The 17,264-nt window shown below is 42.4% G+C and overlaps 1 protein-coding gene and 3 non-coding genes across 12 annotated transcripts in view; 1 reads left to right on the top strand and 3 right to left on the bottom strand.

The window, feature by feature from the left end:
* LOC116848044 (protein outspread) overlaps nucleotides 1–17,264 on the bottom strand; it is a 255,072-nt gene that overhangs the window by 66,807 nt on the left and 171,001 nt on the right. The gene's annotated exons all lie outside the window — the stretch shown is intronic.
* On the bottom strand, nucleotides 7,782–7,976 carry LOC116848081. Its single transcript, XR_004378902.1, has one exon. It is a non-coding gene; the product is annotated as a U2 spliceosomal RNA (small nuclear RNA).
* Nucleotides 10,054–10,248, top strand: LOC116848080. The gene has a single exon (XR_004378901.1). It is a non-coding gene; the product is annotated as a U2 spliceosomal RNA (small nuclear RNA).
* Nucleotides 11,576–11,775, bottom strand: LOC116848082. Its single transcript, XR_004378903.1, has one exon. It is a non-coding gene; the product is annotated as a U2 spliceosomal RNA (small nuclear RNA).

Below are 17,264 nucleotides of genomic sequence, written 5' to 3'. Positions count from 1 at the left end.
GAGGAGGAGGAGGAGGAGGAGGAGGAGGAGGAGGAAGAAGAAGACGACGACGAGGAGGAGCTGCTGGAAAAGGAGGTAGACTCGAGAAGGTGGCGGCGGCGGCGGAGGAGGAAGAAGAAGACTTTTGCCGCGGGTAGGTACGAAGATAAGTAGCGCAGTAACGCGTACGGCGTGGCAGTAGGCAGACTACCCAGCGCTCCGGGCAAGAAACTAGCGGCAATAATAATTTACAGTACTCTTTCTTCCCCACCCCTCGCGTGTCTCCCTTCGCGCGCTCGGCACAGCTTCCTCTTGCCAGCCGCCGCTTTGCTCGTTCCTTCCTTCCTTCCCTCGCTCTCTCGCTCTCGCCAGGCCCTCTTCGTTCGCTTCGGTGGTGCTGATGTTGATGCTGACGCTGGCGGTGGTGGCGGTGGCGGTGGTTGTTGGGAGCAATTCCATATTAGGAGTCGCGCTCCTCGGTTTACCACGATGGAGGCTATTGAGACGTAGTTACCCTTACTTATCCTGTCGCTGGAGCGAGCAACAACAGCAACGGCGCGGCAAGAAGAAGAAGAAGAAGACGACGACGACGACGATGAAGAAGAAGAGGAAGAAGTGTGGAGGAAGCCGATCTGGGAGCGAAGGGGCTTCCTTCCTACGCCGAGGCGAAACCTGACCGGAGAATCGACGCGATACAGGGATTCGCTGTATCCTGGTTACCTCGCGATTTTATTGTCTCGTTCGCCGAGAGGAACGAGCGCGAACGACGATTCCACTCTGGCGATTCGAACTCGCCACGTAGAACTCCGCCGCGGACGGAGACGCCGGCAATTTCGCGCCCGAGGAATCGCGTAGCTCGATCGGTCAGGAGGAAATCCATGTGCGAGTGGGGCAAGTTGACATGTGAAAAAGAGTCGCAAAATGTTCCTCTTAGAACACTTCCTTGGCGACAAATGTACATTGAGGTCCGTATTAATAGTCGTTACTTGAAACTTACCTCAGGTGAGGCACTCAGATTTTAATTTAGAGTTAGACGTGAGTTTTTCAGCTGCAATCGCGACTGCAAATGTAAATGTCACATATATTATATAATTCAAATAAAAAATTCTCATTTAATTCTAAATTTAGATCTGAATATTTCACGTTTCAAGTAACGACTATTACTACGTTTGAGGGAAAAAATATGTAAGAAATATAATAAATATTTATTCACGATGGATACACTAAGAAATAGAGAAAACTTCACCTCTACTTATAATAATAAAAAATAATTTTCAAGTGGAAGGCCGTAAAAATTTAGACCCACGTCAACGTTTATCGTTCCTACGAAGAGAAAGGTGATCGAATTTTATCGAACGGAGAAAACTTTGATAGAAAAAAAATGTTCATCGAACTGAAATTATGGCTATTTCCGGACCCACCACATTTCTTGGTTGTTCTAATACGAGAATGGTAACATACGAGGTTATCATCGCTAACATTATAGCAGAACTCAACGAAACAATGGTTTTTGTGACCGTAATTTGTAATGATTACAACCCTAGGCGACTATAGTTACAAATACCGGACATTTTTTTCCCTCGGCTCGCGGTACCGACGTGGTGTTCGAAGTGGGATCTCGCGGATGTGTCTGGATCGACGATCGCGGGCGAGAACGCAACAGTTGACGCGAGAGATGCGCTCGCGATCTTCTTCGTGTTTCTTCAGCGCGAGCGCGATGCCTAGTCTACATTCCACGCTGCTCGTTGCTGAAGAATTTTCCGGTCCAGCGGACCCTGTCACTCCGCCGCATGCACGACTCGTCGTCGTACCGCGCTCTCTCGCCTCTCTTCCTCTCTCTCTCTCTATCTCTCTCGCTCCCCGCTAAGTGACTTCGCTGCTCCGATCGCGAAACGCAACTTCGCAACGTCGACCGAAGATCGCTGGCCGACTTAAGCCGGCCGGCTGGCCGTCCCGTCGTACTTAGCCAACCGGAAACCCTTCTTCCAGTCGACTTCCAGTCGTTCAGTCCTGTGTGGAACGCTCGTCCAGGTTTATTCACGCGCTGCTCCTTAAGGCCGCGCGTTTACGCACGCGAAATCGCATCTTTGTCTTCTCTCGCGGGGAGACGAAAGGAGAGAGAGAGAGAGAGAGAGAGAGTCGGCTTGAAATCTCGCGAGATTCGCGCCGCGTTCTATCGTATCGTATCGCCTGCTCGTCTCCTCACACGAAGAGCTGACGATGCGTGTCACGAGCGAGAAGAGATAAAACGGCACACTCGAAGACGTGCGAGTGCAAAATGGTGGAGGCGCGAAACCAACGTAGCTGAACCTCCAGCGAATTCCGTGGACCGTGTCGCTAACGCGCGAGGGGAAGAGGTAACGACCGACGTCGGGAAATTGCGAGCGCGCGATAGAAAGTCAGCAGAAATATCTCGCTGACTTCCGTGGAAATTTCAGTCGCACACGGTAGAAATATTATATCCGTAGTATATCTCGGAGGAATGAAGGAGCAACGTCCTGTTCTTCGATCTTCAGCCGCGAAAGAGTCACCGGAAATCGCGAGAGCATATCAAGACACAAAAATTCTTTGAGGAGTATCCGATGTTCTCTTTCCAATAGTCAAAGTTAGTTAACAATGTGAAATTACGGTACACGTTATTTTGAGATGTTTACGGATTTCGTAGGAAACTGCGGTTCGAAAAATGCGAACACGAACGCGCGGCACCCTCTGCCGAGGCGCATGGATGAAACAACAGCACTTCCTAAAACACGGCCACGTAATTGCACGGTGATTACCGTAATTTTGATTTAATTAGAAACTACCGCTGTTCCGAATTGCCGCGAATACGCGCGGATAAAAATTCGCTCGGTGTAGCGGCGCGGGATTACGAACGTACGTCGTAAAAAGGAAACAGGAATGAAATCGAAGCAGTTTTTCGCGACTGTAGGGGAAGAGAGGAGAGCTCCTCGCCTCGGGCGATCAATTAAAGGGTTAACACGCGGGAGAAGCTGGCGTATCGGAAGGAGGAAGAGAGAGATGGAGGAGGAGAAGCAAGAGGAGGAAGAGGAATGCCCTTCCTCACAGTGGCGGGTAAACGTACCCGTTTTCAGGCGGCAATGCGGCCTTCCATTTCCCGCTTGAGCAACGTTTAATTAGCGGTAAATTAAATAATAAGGAAAAGTTCGCGTGCGAAGATTGATGCGCGCGAGCGAGCCTGCTCGCAACGGAAATAATCGACGGTGAGTGTGTTTTCGCTCAAGAACAAAACGATAGAGACTGAAGTATTTTATCGATAGTGATTAACGCGTTATATATTTGTACAAAAAGACTGCCCAAGAGAATTAGCGAAAGAGGACCGACATGCAAAAAAGTTTCTCATCTTCAAATGGATCTTTCCAAATCGTCGATCGCGCTAGACGCAACGTAATTGTATTATCGTATACTTAGTGACCAATGAAGCATAAGCCTAAGAACAAAAGTAAATGTTCAGGGACAGAATTCTTAGGTAAACGTAGAACGGGATAAAAATCTCGAGATGAGACGAAACCTCAAAATAACCAATACAGGAAAAAACTAAGAAAAAAGGTCTTAGATAAAAATAGAAAAAAATAGAAATCTCAAAATAAGACAACTTCAAAATAATCAATGCAACAGAAGTCTAAGAATAAAAATCTTAAATAAAATCTTAAATAAAATCTTAAATAAAAATAGAAAAGAATAAGAATCTCTCAAAATAAAACACAAATTCGAAGCATGTAACCAATAATATAACAAAACTCCAAGAATAAAGATCCGAGAATAAAGATGTGAGATAAAAATGAAATAAAATTCTCCAAATGAGACGTGACTTTCCACGCGTTATTCTATCCTCTTTTAGCGTGCACAGCTATATTTTTTTCGCGAGCGTCTCGCGAAAAATGCATGCCGATCTCGCGAGGGTCAGCGATATCGCGCGCGAGGATAATAAAGCGTCTCGTCAGAAACGTCACTCTCCGGCGCGATTCTTCCGCCGCTAAAAGCGCGGTTTTAAGGCGACCGATCCGGGTGCCCCCGGGGGTGCCTGTGGCTGAATGGCCGGCAAACGAGATATTAAATGCCGGACAGTAAAATATCGCGACGCGGCGAATGCACCAATTAGCGTACATTGAGTTGGATTGTGAAGGGGCGAGGCCGTTTCGAAGTGGCAGGAGCCACTGGCTGGGACAAAAACAAATTCGACAAGCCGCCACGACGGAGCTTCATCTCGCGTGCTAATAATCGTTAGCGTCGACGTCGACGCGCGCAGCAGCCTTGGCTCGCTAGATTGAACGGAAGTCGCAGGAGCGACGATAAATTAATCGCACGTTCGATCGAGCGATCGCGCGATCTCGCTCGATTTCGCTCGGGACACGCACACGCGCACGGGAGAGGAAGCGCTCGGATTAACTCGACATGTTTGGTTTAACAAGATCCGCTTGAACAGAATCTCGGTGGTTATTGTGATTGAAATGTATTCTGGTAGCCAACCAGAACATTTAGGTCTAACAACGGTCAGAGTTTGGTTACTGCTGATTCAACTGTAACATCTAAGTATCCGCTTATTGTGACTACAAAGCATGTTCGGGTAAACGTGACGCGTTTGGTCAGCGACTGTTGCTTGAACTAGACAGAATTCCTGGTTATTACACAGAAAAAAGAATTTTCTTGTTTGGAGAATATCTTTATTGTTGATGCTTTAAAAATAAGATTAATGTTAAATGATTATATGTTGAGATGTTAAAATGAGATTATACAGTATTGAACGAAGATAAATTAGTCTTCAATCTCAAAACAAATATAATCAAATTAATATAATTATTATTAATTATCTTATAGAATATTAATATTAATATTCTAAGAAAAGAATATCAATATTATTGGTTAGATACAAGAAAATAATTGCGTTAACTTGAATATATCCATGTTTTGAATGTAGAAGACTAATAATATATAACCAAAAATTGCTAATATTGTAATATTCAGTTAAACGAAATTGCTAGTAATCAATTAAATGAAATTTCTATAATCAATTAAATGAAATTGCTAGTAATCAATTAAATATAATCCTATTTGATCTAAAGTATAAGCAAACTTGTCTAGCCACTTGAACCAAAAAAATATGGTTCGTATCTCACTAAAACCAATCGGATACATCCTGAATTCTGATTAATATTGTTTCCATCAATATTGTTTCTGCCGTGCGACATAAAGAAGAGAGATCACAGTCGGTTCGAATCGACACCAAGTCGCTGATTATAGCGCGGTGATCGCGTAACGCTTGTTAATCCGCGACGTTTATTCCAATCCATCGTTCGCGCGGGGAAAAAATTTGATGAATAACTCGCGTCACGACAAGTTATGGACGGAGCACGAGTGCGAGGACGAGCGGATGGGAAATCGGAAGCTATTTAACTTTAGATTGAACTCGCAACCTCATTTAACTTAGTTACGTTCCCCCTCGCGCCTTTCTTGCCACTTCCCCCTCCCCTACCTGTGATCTTCGTTAATTTCATTTCGCGTTTTTCTCGCCCGACACCTCGCCGACTCCTCCTCTTCTTTCTCCTCCTCCTCCCCCCTCTCCCCCTTTTCATCCTTCACTTTCGCTGTCTCGCGCCGTCGCTTCGTTGGCCGATCTGGTTTTTGCCGGGGTTCGATTAATTTTAATGTCGCGGCGCGTGATTATGTCCTCCTGGTAACGAACTATCGGCCCATTAGCCGGCCAATTTATCTCCATTCCACCTGCAAAATTCCCACTTATGAGCCGCGTCGATGAAGCGGTATGCAAATTTCGCGTACCGCAATAATCGCGGCGCTCGCGACATTTTTAGGCGACCGACTATTAGTGAGTAATAAATATTCCCATTCCTCTCCCTCTCCCCCCTCTCACACAACCGGGAACAGCTCGGAAACACGGTGCGTTAAGGCGTCGTTAAAGTGTCGTTAAGGTATCGCCGCCGATTAATTTCAACACGCGAATCGAACGCACGAACGAATCTAGGCCAGTGTCTGTCAACGAATTTTTACGCGACGCGAGTCCCCCTTCTTATTGATTTAATGTTTACCGTCTAGTTACGTAACGCGTCTTTTCGTATCCCGAAACTCGTGAATCTGCACATTGTTGTTCTAACAAAAAAGTTGCAGTCAGAATACGCATGCAAAATTATTATCACAAATTAAAAATAAGGTCTTGTTCTACTTAACTATACATATAATTATATATAATATAATCATATATTGTTATACATAATAATTTTTTTATTATGCGATTATAATCACAAATATCAAATATTTTTTTATCAGTATATCATCTCGCAGAGAGACATTATTTTCTATATGAATTTTATACCGTTAATTGAGAGAAGTGTAGATAACGCGCGATTGACGTCTGCGCAAGTGAGAAATCACACGATATATCGCGATGTAGTAAAAATCGCGCGTGTTGCTCGTAATCCAACGTGGCAGGTCACGTGTCAGGACGCGCTTCCGAAGGACCACCCGCGAGAAAATCTCGCGTGCAAAAAGGTTGGGAGGCACTGATCTACACGCGTATTCTCCAAGGGAGAACGAAAGGAAGAGCGAACGCCTCGTGCACGGAGGGGAACAAGAGAAAGAGAGTGTGAGAGAGAAAGAGACAGCGAGACGGGCACGAAGGTCTCGTAAAAGAGAGGACGGACTACGGCTCTCCATGATTACTGATTACTGAAACGATTTGCACCGTCCGCTCCGGCGGAGCGATTAATTTCCGTAATGGAGTCGTTGCCAGGGGATCATTCCTCATAGTTACCGATTATCATTAGGACCGATCTTGATATTGAATTCGTTCCGCTCGCGAGACAATAATGATGACACGTATACTCGCACATTCTGATCGAGATTGCGACTATAATAACGCGACTAAATCCCAACATACGTTGTTCGCTTACTCTACCGCACTGCTGACGTTTGTCCTTAGAGTCCTTTCCGTCAGACCGAAGAGAAGACGTTTTCAAAGTCATAAAACGTAAAAAGAGAATTAAACAATAACACACGTTTACAATATGAAACAGTGATAAAACAGTAACTGTTTCACATTTATTTTGTAAGATTTTTTTCATTTATTTTTTATGAGAACTTATGCAATCGTGCAACATCGAGAAGACCAACAATATTTTAGAATGAGTCTATATGAAATAACAAAAATCGTAATTTGTTCATTAGAACCACTCCCGTTCACACTGTAGAGCGTATTGTAATACATTCAATATTCTACGCACATTTTCCAACTCTCACACACTTTCTGCTCTCTCAGTAGAGGAGGACGGAAGAAGTTGACGAACAAGTTCGCGACATCGATGGAGCACAACTTGTGTGTATCTTTTTTTTTTTTTGCTTCGAGAGAATCACGAGGTTTTTCCTTTCTCTCTCTTTCTTGACTTCGAGCCAATTGTTCCAACTTCTTAAGTCGGATAACTTGGTAAGTTATCTGACAGTTAAATCATAAGTCTGTTTTCGTTTTTCTTCAAATTAGACAGACAGACACTTGACTTAACTGTTAAATAGCTTATCAAGAGAGATTGGAACAATCGGCGCTCTCTCTCTCTCTCTCTCCCGCTCTCTTTCAGAAAGTGAGAAGAAATTCTTCGCGATACCTAAAAGGATACTCTTTTTCTTTACTGTCTAAGAATGTGCGCGTTCAACTCATTGCCCACATCGACTATTTTCGTCATTGTTTAACACCTTAGAACTAAGGATATAGCGGCGTAGATGGTTGACTCGAGCGTTAAAAGTAGAACGCATCCTAAAAATTCTTATGTTTTGAATAGTTCAGTGAGGCCGCGCCTAGCTGTAGTGCAGTGCCAGGACGACCAGTGGCAGGAGCGGAGCAAGCTCTGCATACCTGCCTTATACCAAAAATCACTTAATAAATCTGGAACCCCCTATGGGGGTTGTATCAGATATTAAGCTGATAAGAACAGATACTACACTTTTGATCTTAGCACATAGTGCCGAGAAGCGATGCCCTGACTCCCGCTGGCCGGCTTTATATAGAGTGCCCGAACAAAATTTAACCGCGAGAGAACCGGAGAGGAGAGAGTCGTCCGTTCTGCCGCCTAGCGGCTAGCGGTCGTACTACCGCGCGGAGCGCTCGACTCTCCCCGCTCTAACCGTAAGGAACCAGTTTCCCTTACCATCTTGAGTTAGAGCACGTGGCCGCATCTCGTCGGTAGGAATGCCGCGCGCGCAGCAACGTCTCGTGAATCGATCGCATGCGCTAGAAAATCTTACCTGCGGTTAGGACAGGTGTCGCATAATGAACGCAGCGCTGATTGCAATTTGCAGGAATATGCATAATTCATGATTCCACGTAACCGCGGTGATAACACCGCACTGTGTGCGGTGTGTGTGCACGCGCGCACATTCGTAGCGCGCGTTCCACTTTTCTCCGTTAAAACTGACATTTCCGTCTTGGCATTTGCAATATCATTAGAGACACCGCGTTGTCTCGTTTTGATTTCGAAAGACGGCATTGCGCTTTACGCTGTATGCGAAGTAAGTCGAACTGCACGCAGAAAAGAGCGTACTGCATACTCGAATAAATTTACTCGTTTAAAGTATTTATAAGTATAAAGTATTTATAAGTTTAAAGTATTTATTCTGCAATTATTTATAATATACTCATAAATCTATCGTAAGTTCGTCATAAACGTCACAATACATTCTGAATTCCAGCAAGTTTAGCATTTTAATCAAAAATATTAAATTGAATAAAAAGTACTTACTACTTCAAATCAAGCCAACATTTTTTTCAACAATGTCTTATGATATTCTTGTAAAAACAATAAATTCTTTTTTTTAACACATGATAATGAACTTTTCTCAAATTCGTTATGAGTATATCTTCAGACTATCATGAAGAAAATATTTTTTGTTGAAGATAATCGTTATTCAGAAAAAGGAAAGCCAACTGAGTAAATCGCTTTTCTTGGCAGTAGAATGATGTTTTTCTGCGTGCAGGCGCAGGTCGTTAACGTACCTTTCTCGAGCCGCGTTGTAACTTGAATCTAACGATTATAACTTCTGCTTACCTTGCGCCCGTTCGTAAATAGCGCTCGCTAGACCAAACGAAATCACCGAGAAGTAAGGTGAAACTTACCTGAAACAGAAAAAACATCAAGGCATTATCATCAGTTGTGCAAAGCGCGAATGTAATGCGTACTTCGAATGATAAATTAACATGTTGAATGCGCCGTGGTAGTCGCCCTCCCGGTGAATGACGTTATGATACCGCTGCATCTCATTAAATCACGTGTAAGGTAAAATTAATTGCATTTACAAAATTGGTAATACAGCCAATCGGGAGTCGATGAAACGAGGTGAAATATATATGCGTCTTGAATCGCATATCTTTGTTGTATCTTTAGTAATACGATTACCGGTTAATTTCCATCAATTTGTACAATCAATGGCAGTCGATACGGCTGTCGATGTGTGATCTTGTGAAATGAACAACAGTAAATTGAAAACTTTGGGGAGAAAGTCAATTTTTTGTTTATTGTATTTTCTTAAAATATGATGTAATTTCGATGAAAAATAACCGAGTTACGAAATATCAAAAAGCAACGCGAAATCCCTACTTATTTTTTTATAAATATTTTTATTTTAAATATTTTTTATATACTTTTATATATATTTTTATTTTAAATATTTTTTTATATACTTTTATGTATATTTTTATTTTAAGTATTTTTTTTCAATTTCAAATTATTCTGTACACATTTTTGAAGAATGGCTGTAACGCTTTGTAAGATAGTTGTCTTACAAAGTAAATCCCTTAGAAATATGCCCTGCATAACTCTGAGTACACATCAATTAAACTATCATCTCGCTGTTCGCACATCTCCTCTCACTTTCACCCATTACTTTATTCTAAAGGAATTCAGGTAAACTGCTTTTAGACTGACCGCACTACTACTACTACTCCATCGTCCCAACTGCCTTCGGCAGTTTACTCCTTGGCCGCTATGCGGCGTGTTTCTCTCGCGGTCAATTTCTGTTAGCGAACCTTATATGAAGTCAGCCAAATCCAAGCTGAGTATCGCTTCTCGGCACTATGTGCTAAGATCAAAAGTGTAGTATCTGTTCTTATCAGCTTAATATCTGATACAACCCCCATAGGGGGTTCAGAATGTTAAGTGATTTTTGGTAACAGGTGGGAACCTCGAAGCTTGCTTCGGTCCTGCCAATGGTCGTCCTGGCACTGCACTACAGTCAGGTTGCGGCCCTCCTGAACTACTTCAAACACAAAGCTCTCTTCCAGCTTTTTCTGAACAACCGAGATACCTATTCAGACAGTTTCTGACTGGTTTCTCAAATTCTCCGCTCTATGAGGGAGAATGAGAATTAAAAAAGAAGCCGGGGGAATGTGATGAATATAGTAGCAGTATATTTCGACAAGTTATATTCACAAATATGTCGTCGTCAAGTTCTTGTTCCATCGCGTTCGTCTACGTATCTCTACGAAGACGGGGAATGATGAAACGCGTTAAAGTGGAAAGGGGAAGGCAGCATCATCGCGCTCGGATGCTTTTCGGCACGTCGGCCTGCGGTTGTGTCGTAGACCAATCAGGCACGCTTCTGCAGCCTTATTTCTGCGATCCAAGCGGATCGACGCGAGCAAGAAGAAGCCTCCTTCGCTCCGACGAATTTTTTGACTTTCTACTAGCAACGGCCACTTTTGCTCTCGCCGAAAGAAGGCGTCTTCGGGCTTACCAGAACGCATTTTGATGCACGACCGCGGCTTCTCCCCGAACAGAGAAACTCCGAAGCGGTCTACTTTACTTCTTCCAGTCGCAAAATAATCGCGAGACACATAGGTTGCGTTATGCTATTGTGAAGCAAATAATCTATAGCCGCGTTAATAAGACAGATTTCGAATTCGCGAAATGTCGAAGAGAATGAAGAGAGAGCTTTGTGTTTGAAGTAGCTCAGAAGGGCCGCACCTGACTGTACACTGAGAGAAGAATTTAGTATATATTATCAAAATTTGGTTACTATTACTAAATGATAGACGTAAATATAGCGGGCCAAAGCTATGGCAATACTTATTAATTAATTTAGTTCTGTAAAATAAATTATTTATTTGACAGAAGTAAAATTTATTTGCTTCCAGAATATATTTGGTAAATAAAACTTATTGAATAGTTGAGCAAAATAAGCGATTTTGTAATAGTTACAAAATTTTTAGTAGGTTCAACCAACCATCTGTAATAATAGATATTGAAACGATATAATAGCTGCAAATGAATGAATTTTTTCGTTGTGCTGCAACAAAACATACTTATACTGGTAACAAAATAGAACTCGTACCTACTGAATTTTTTATTACATGGGATATAACAATTTCATAACAATTATCAAATATCTGCTCATAACTGTAATATATTTCATATTAAATATTTAACATTAAGTAACTATTACTAAATTATTTAATTGATGTTACTGTGAATGCAATTACGTCATACTCCCGATCTATTAAATATTTGGTAATTATTATCATATTTAGTATTAGTTACTAAGGATTCAATGAATTTCTGTAACTAAATGCAGTTTGTTATAGTTACTACCAGTCTTTTCTCTCAGTGTAGTGCAGTGCCAGAACGACCATTGGTAGGACCGAAGCAAGCTTCGAGGTACCCGCCTGTTACCAAAAATCACTTAACAGTCTGAACCCCCTATGGGAGGGTTGTATCAGATATTAAGCTGATAAGAACAGATACTACACTTTTGATCTTAGCACATAGTACACTGAGAGAAAAGACTGGTAACTATAACAAACTGCATTTAGTTACAGAAATTCATTGAATCCTTAGTAACTAATACTAAATATGATAATAATTACCAAATATTTAATAGATCGGGAGTATGACGTAATTGCATTCACAGTAACATCAATTAAATAATTTAGTAATAGTTACTTAATGTTAAATATTTAATATAAAATATATTACAGTTATGAACAGATATTTGATAATAGTTATGAAATCGTTATATCCTATATAATAAAAAATCGTTATATCCTATATAATAAAAAATTCAGTAGGTACGAGTTCTATTTTGTTACCAGTATAAGTATGTTTTGTTGCAGCACAACGAAAAATTCATTCATTTGCAGCTATTATATCATTTCAATATCTATTATTACAGATAGTTGGTTGAACCTATCAAAAATTTTGTAACTATTACAAAATCGCTTATTTTGCTCAACTATTCAATAAGTTTTATTTATCAAATATATTCTGGAAGCAAATAAATTTTACTTCTGTCAAATAAATAATTTATTTTACAGAACTGAATTAATTAATAAGTATTGCCATAGCTTTGGCCCGCTATATTTACGTCTATCATTTAGTAATAGCAACCAAATTTTGATAATATTTACTAAATTCTTCTCTCAGTGTGCCGAGAAGCAATACTCAACCTGAATTTGGCTGGCTTCATATAAGGTTCGCTAATAGAAATTGATCACGAGAGAAACACGTCGCGTAGCGGCCAAGGAACAAACTGCTGAAAACAGTTGAGACGATGGAGTGGTAGTAGTAGTGCGGTCGATCTAAAAGCAGTTTACCTGAATTCCTTTAAAAAGCGCGTGCATGACTTAAAAGAGTTCAAGGAGAAATCTGAGTTTAGCACGGACGGTGAATTCTAAAGTTACGGCGTTTTCAAGGCTCCGAATTTTAAATATTATGTTGCTGCAAAAATTTTGTCATTCCTCCCTTAAACTCTCTCGTGAAAAGTTTAGATTGTTATTATAAAAGGAAAACAGATAGTCCTTCGCTGTGTTTTTTTAACTTCTAAAGCTTAATCTACAATGTGTTATTTGCTTCTTGTTTCTTTTTCTTTATCTCTTTCTAACTCATACTTTAAGTTTTAAACTAAAAAAAGACAGAGAACAAGAAACAGGAAGAAAAGAGCACATTGTAGATTAGGCTTAAGTGTTAAAATAACACAATTTATATACAACACGTATACTCTTGATGACATGTATATTTTATATATAAAACGTGCAGAGAGATGAATAGTGTTATTTTTATGAATATATTTACTTTGTGATAAATCGACATAAAAATTAGAATATATAAGTTAAAACATGTGAAATATATTAAATTTAACATTTTTTGCAGTGTATTAAATATAAATGTACTTAAATGCACTTAAACGCGCCCAATATATAAATCAGCGATTTTACGAGAAATTTTTACGAGAAATTATTTGCACAAGCGGAGATACGCACTGAGAAAAAAATGCTAGAAAGCTTATTCGTAGAATATAAAATTTATTGACAGAAATAAAGTTTACACTTCGGAAATAAATTTTCTAGTATTTCTTCTCAGTACACGGAGGCAGTGGTTAAAACTTAGCGCGATGCTTCTTGCGTTCTCGTCGCATAGGATCAGGAGGATCCTGGGATAAACTAGGAAAACGGTGGAGCGTAGTGCCTCTTCTCTTCATACAGCCGATCGTTCGGCGGCGATGACGCGGATCTACGATGCATCTCGCCTCGCGCGCACGCCATAACCGAACGATTATGGCAAACCGTAAATTCCACCTGATCCCCGCGCGTCACCTTTTTGCGGATGCTCCGCGTGAGCCCCGCGATCGAGTTTCTTCGCGGTGGATGCGCTCGCAGAAATGGCGCGCGAGCGCGCGGATGAACGGCAATAGCCGTTTTGCAAGGGTAAGAACGAGCGTATCGGCAGGTTACAAGGGCCGCAAGAAGCGTGTCGTCCATGATACCGCAGCAGTTGGATTACCGGGGTGATGTTCGAACTCGGGAATTACGTAAGACCGAAGCTTCGACGACGGCCCGTCGACCTTTTTGCCGAGGTCCCGCAGCGGCCCGAAAGACGCGCTTCCTCCCCCCATTCGGATTTTTCGCGACTCGCCTGTTCCGCCGTTATCATTCGCCGGGACGTTTTTACCAAGGATGCGGCTGACGCGCAAGTGACGTGTATCGGCCGGCTTTCTTTCGCGATATCTCGCTGTGACGATGAAATTTGCGATTCATGCGAACTAACGCAGCACTGTCATCCTTGACAAGCGACGCCTAAACGGAGCTTCGACAAATTACATTATGTCTGCTGAATCAAAGGTCCTTCTAATGATTCTCATCGTGTCTGATTGTACATGACTGCTGATCGCTCGGCTAATTGTCATTTTGTCATTTTGACATATCACATCGAGATTTCTTGGAGCGAAAGGTCACTCAGAATGAGTGGAAAGCGTAATGGAAAGCGGCAGTGTTTTCACTCGAAACGGTGTGACACTGCCACTCGGGATCTCAAGTAAATATTTCACTCAAGCTTTGAATGGAGAATTAATTTGTGCGCGTGAATATTGTAATCGATTGGAATATGTTTTTGTAACAGTGGAGTACATCACAGATTTACTCTGCAATTTCGAGTGAAAATATTCACTCGGCGATTCAGTGTGGAGAATTCGCTCTATATGAATAAAACATCAGTTTTCGAGTGATTCGATGGGTTATCTTACTTTTCGAGTGAAATTTCACTCAAAGAACCTTGACAAATGTCAGATAGAGTGCCGCGATTGTCACAACATGAGCAATTGATAATGAAAACTCCACAATTTTTTCAATTACATTAAAGAGGCAAATATATATATAATATATCGAATCAAATGAAATTTACGTTATACAATAATATAAAACTTTTGTTATACCGAGATATTTACTACGACATATTTACTAAAAATTACACTCGGATTTTCATTACATTTTACATATTAATTTGGGCAGATTTTGATCATCTTTTCTCGCGTATCTCTTTTGTATCTCCATTTCGTGATTCCGCGTGAAAAGGTATCAGTGTCACATTAACTACTTATGAAGTGTCACTTATAACTATTTATTCATAATCTTTATGAATGGACTGACAAAGTTACCGCCAAATTCACGTACACCTGTCCAATACTGGGATTCTGTAACTCGTTATTGGAGTTAACGACAGTTTCGTTATCGTTGCACAGCTTTTCTACGATATACAAAAGCAACGATAACGAAACTGTCGTTAACTTCAATAACGAGTTACAGAATAAGGCTACAACTGGGATAATACTACACGCAGATAGGATACGGACGAAAAGTTGTAAAAGTTGGTGAATTTCTGTTCGGCGAATGTGCGTTAACGCGTTTCACCGAAACTTATCACGTTTCTTTCGTTATTTTGCGAATTGCGTTCTTCTCCCCTTCTACTAAAGAAAGCCAACTCGCGAGCCTTTCTTTAAAGAGGCATGAGATACCGCGCGATAGTAGCGAGCGCGTGATTAGCCGATAATTTATATACGCGGCTACGATCTACCGCTAACTAATCATATGCGCGCACCAGAATGTCGAGTACGGCCGGAATCGTAAAGGCTAAACCGCCGTTGCTCTCCGCCACCGCGTTGCGGCTCTCTCTCCCCCTCTCTCTGTTTCTTTGTCTTTCTCTTTCTCTCTTCATCAGTTGGCAGGCGCGGTGCACTTTCACGGCTGCTCTTACGGGACATACGATCCCCATAATAAATCCCGCTCTTCGGCTTTCTTCGACCGATCCTTTTTTCCCCATCTCCTCATCCTTTTCTCTCTCTTTCTCCCCCTCCCCTCTCTTTCTCTCTGCGCTTAGCTCGTGGCGTGCCTGCCGGTAATATTGTTCGCTCTCGAAGATCGACCGAACGAAGGAACGAAGGTACGAAAGAACGGCCGGAGGGAGAGCCGTCCGCGAGCGGCGATTATCCGCATCGCAGGGCGTAGGATTCCGGTGGTAGGAGCGCGGCGAGAAACCGCCGGCAGCGGATCTCATTGCTAATTGTCTAACGCTGAGAGAGAGAGAGAGAGAGAGAGAGAGAGAGAGATATCTGCCTGAGAGAGAGGCAGAGAGAAAGAGAGAGAGAGATCGGCCGCTACGTGCTCTCCCAGACAAATGGACGGACAGACGCACGCCTTTCGCCTTCCCGTTGTCCGACGACACATAGATCACGGTACCGTTTATCAATTTTACGGAATGATAGACGCGTTCGTCTCGCGCGCTCTCCAATCGTCCTGGAAATGGAGGCGTCGATCGATCGCGCACTCGACGATCGTCACGCTCGATCACGAGCGACTCTTCGATCTCTCTCTCTATTTCTCTCACTCTCTTCTCTCTCCGGCCACGCAAAAAATCTGTTATCAAAGAGACACGGAGGACGGGCTCATGTTGTACGATAAAATATAGTAAAAATGACCATAAACATGATAATTTTTATTAGATTTATGGCAATGTTTACTACATTCATGGTTACTTTTATTATGATTTTCTCCATAGTGCCACAGTATCAGTCTATTGCTGGAGTGCTAAAATTGTATTGTATTTTTACTGCAGTATTCTCTCTCTACGTATATCTTTTAAATATTTTTTCTCTCAGTATATCATACAGCCATATAGGCCAGTTGCAACTTCGCAATGCGCATTTTTTTTTCGAGCGTCGCGCACGAGCACGTACGAGACGACATTACGCGGCCCAGAGTAGGTCTCGGAATTTTAGCGGCTTCGTCGCCGCCCGGTGTTTCGCGAGTCACGAGTTATCGCGGATCCGACGTTAATTAAGACAGACAGATACTGCCGAAACTCCAACCGTCCGGCTTTCACCGAGACAGCGAGCGAGCGAGAGAGAAAGAGAGAGCCTCTTCGCGCGATTGAAGCCGAAACATCGAACACCGATCGGGCATCCCTCCGGGCGCGATCCAGGATGCCGATCGTCCACGGAGCGGAACCGCGCAACGGGGAGTTCCTCGTTATTATAAATTCGCTCGCCTCGCGCTCCGCCCGCGAAAGCACGAATTCCGATTCCGGCGCGCCAGGATAAATGGTAATGGGCTTGGTCGGTTGAATGGTTGTGGTACAACGGGTAATGGCCTCCTGGTTCTTCCTTCTGGCTCTCCGCCGCCACCGCCGCCGGCGGCGTCGCGTCGGGGCCACACCAAGCGTTTCCTCCGAACAAGTGGAAGAAATGGAACGACATGTTGCGTCTCGCGCGCAATCCAAGCGCCACGTCAATCTTTCCGACACCAATAAATTGTGTGATTTGTTCTATTCGTAAAAATATTATAATAGGAACGGAGAAAAGACTAACCATTGAAATTGACAATTGTCAATTGATCGCACGGCAACTCACGACCGTCGCCGAGATACCCGAAAGTCGATATTTTTCCGCGCACAACAGCCGAATGACACAGTCGGGGGGGGGGGGGGGGGGGGTTTTTTTTTTTTTTT

This window comes from Odontomachus brunneus, unplaced genomic scaffold (genome assembly GCF_010583005.1).
Source record: "Odontomachus brunneus isolate Ranch 3 - 2012 unplaced genomic scaffold, Obru_v1 Obru_scaffold_088, whole genome shotgun sequence".
NCBI classification, from domain to species: Eukaryota; Metazoa; Arthropoda; class Insecta; order Hymenoptera; family Formicidae; genus Odontomachus; species Odontomachus brunneus.
This window is presented reverse-complemented; position numbering and strand designations above follow the sequence as displayed.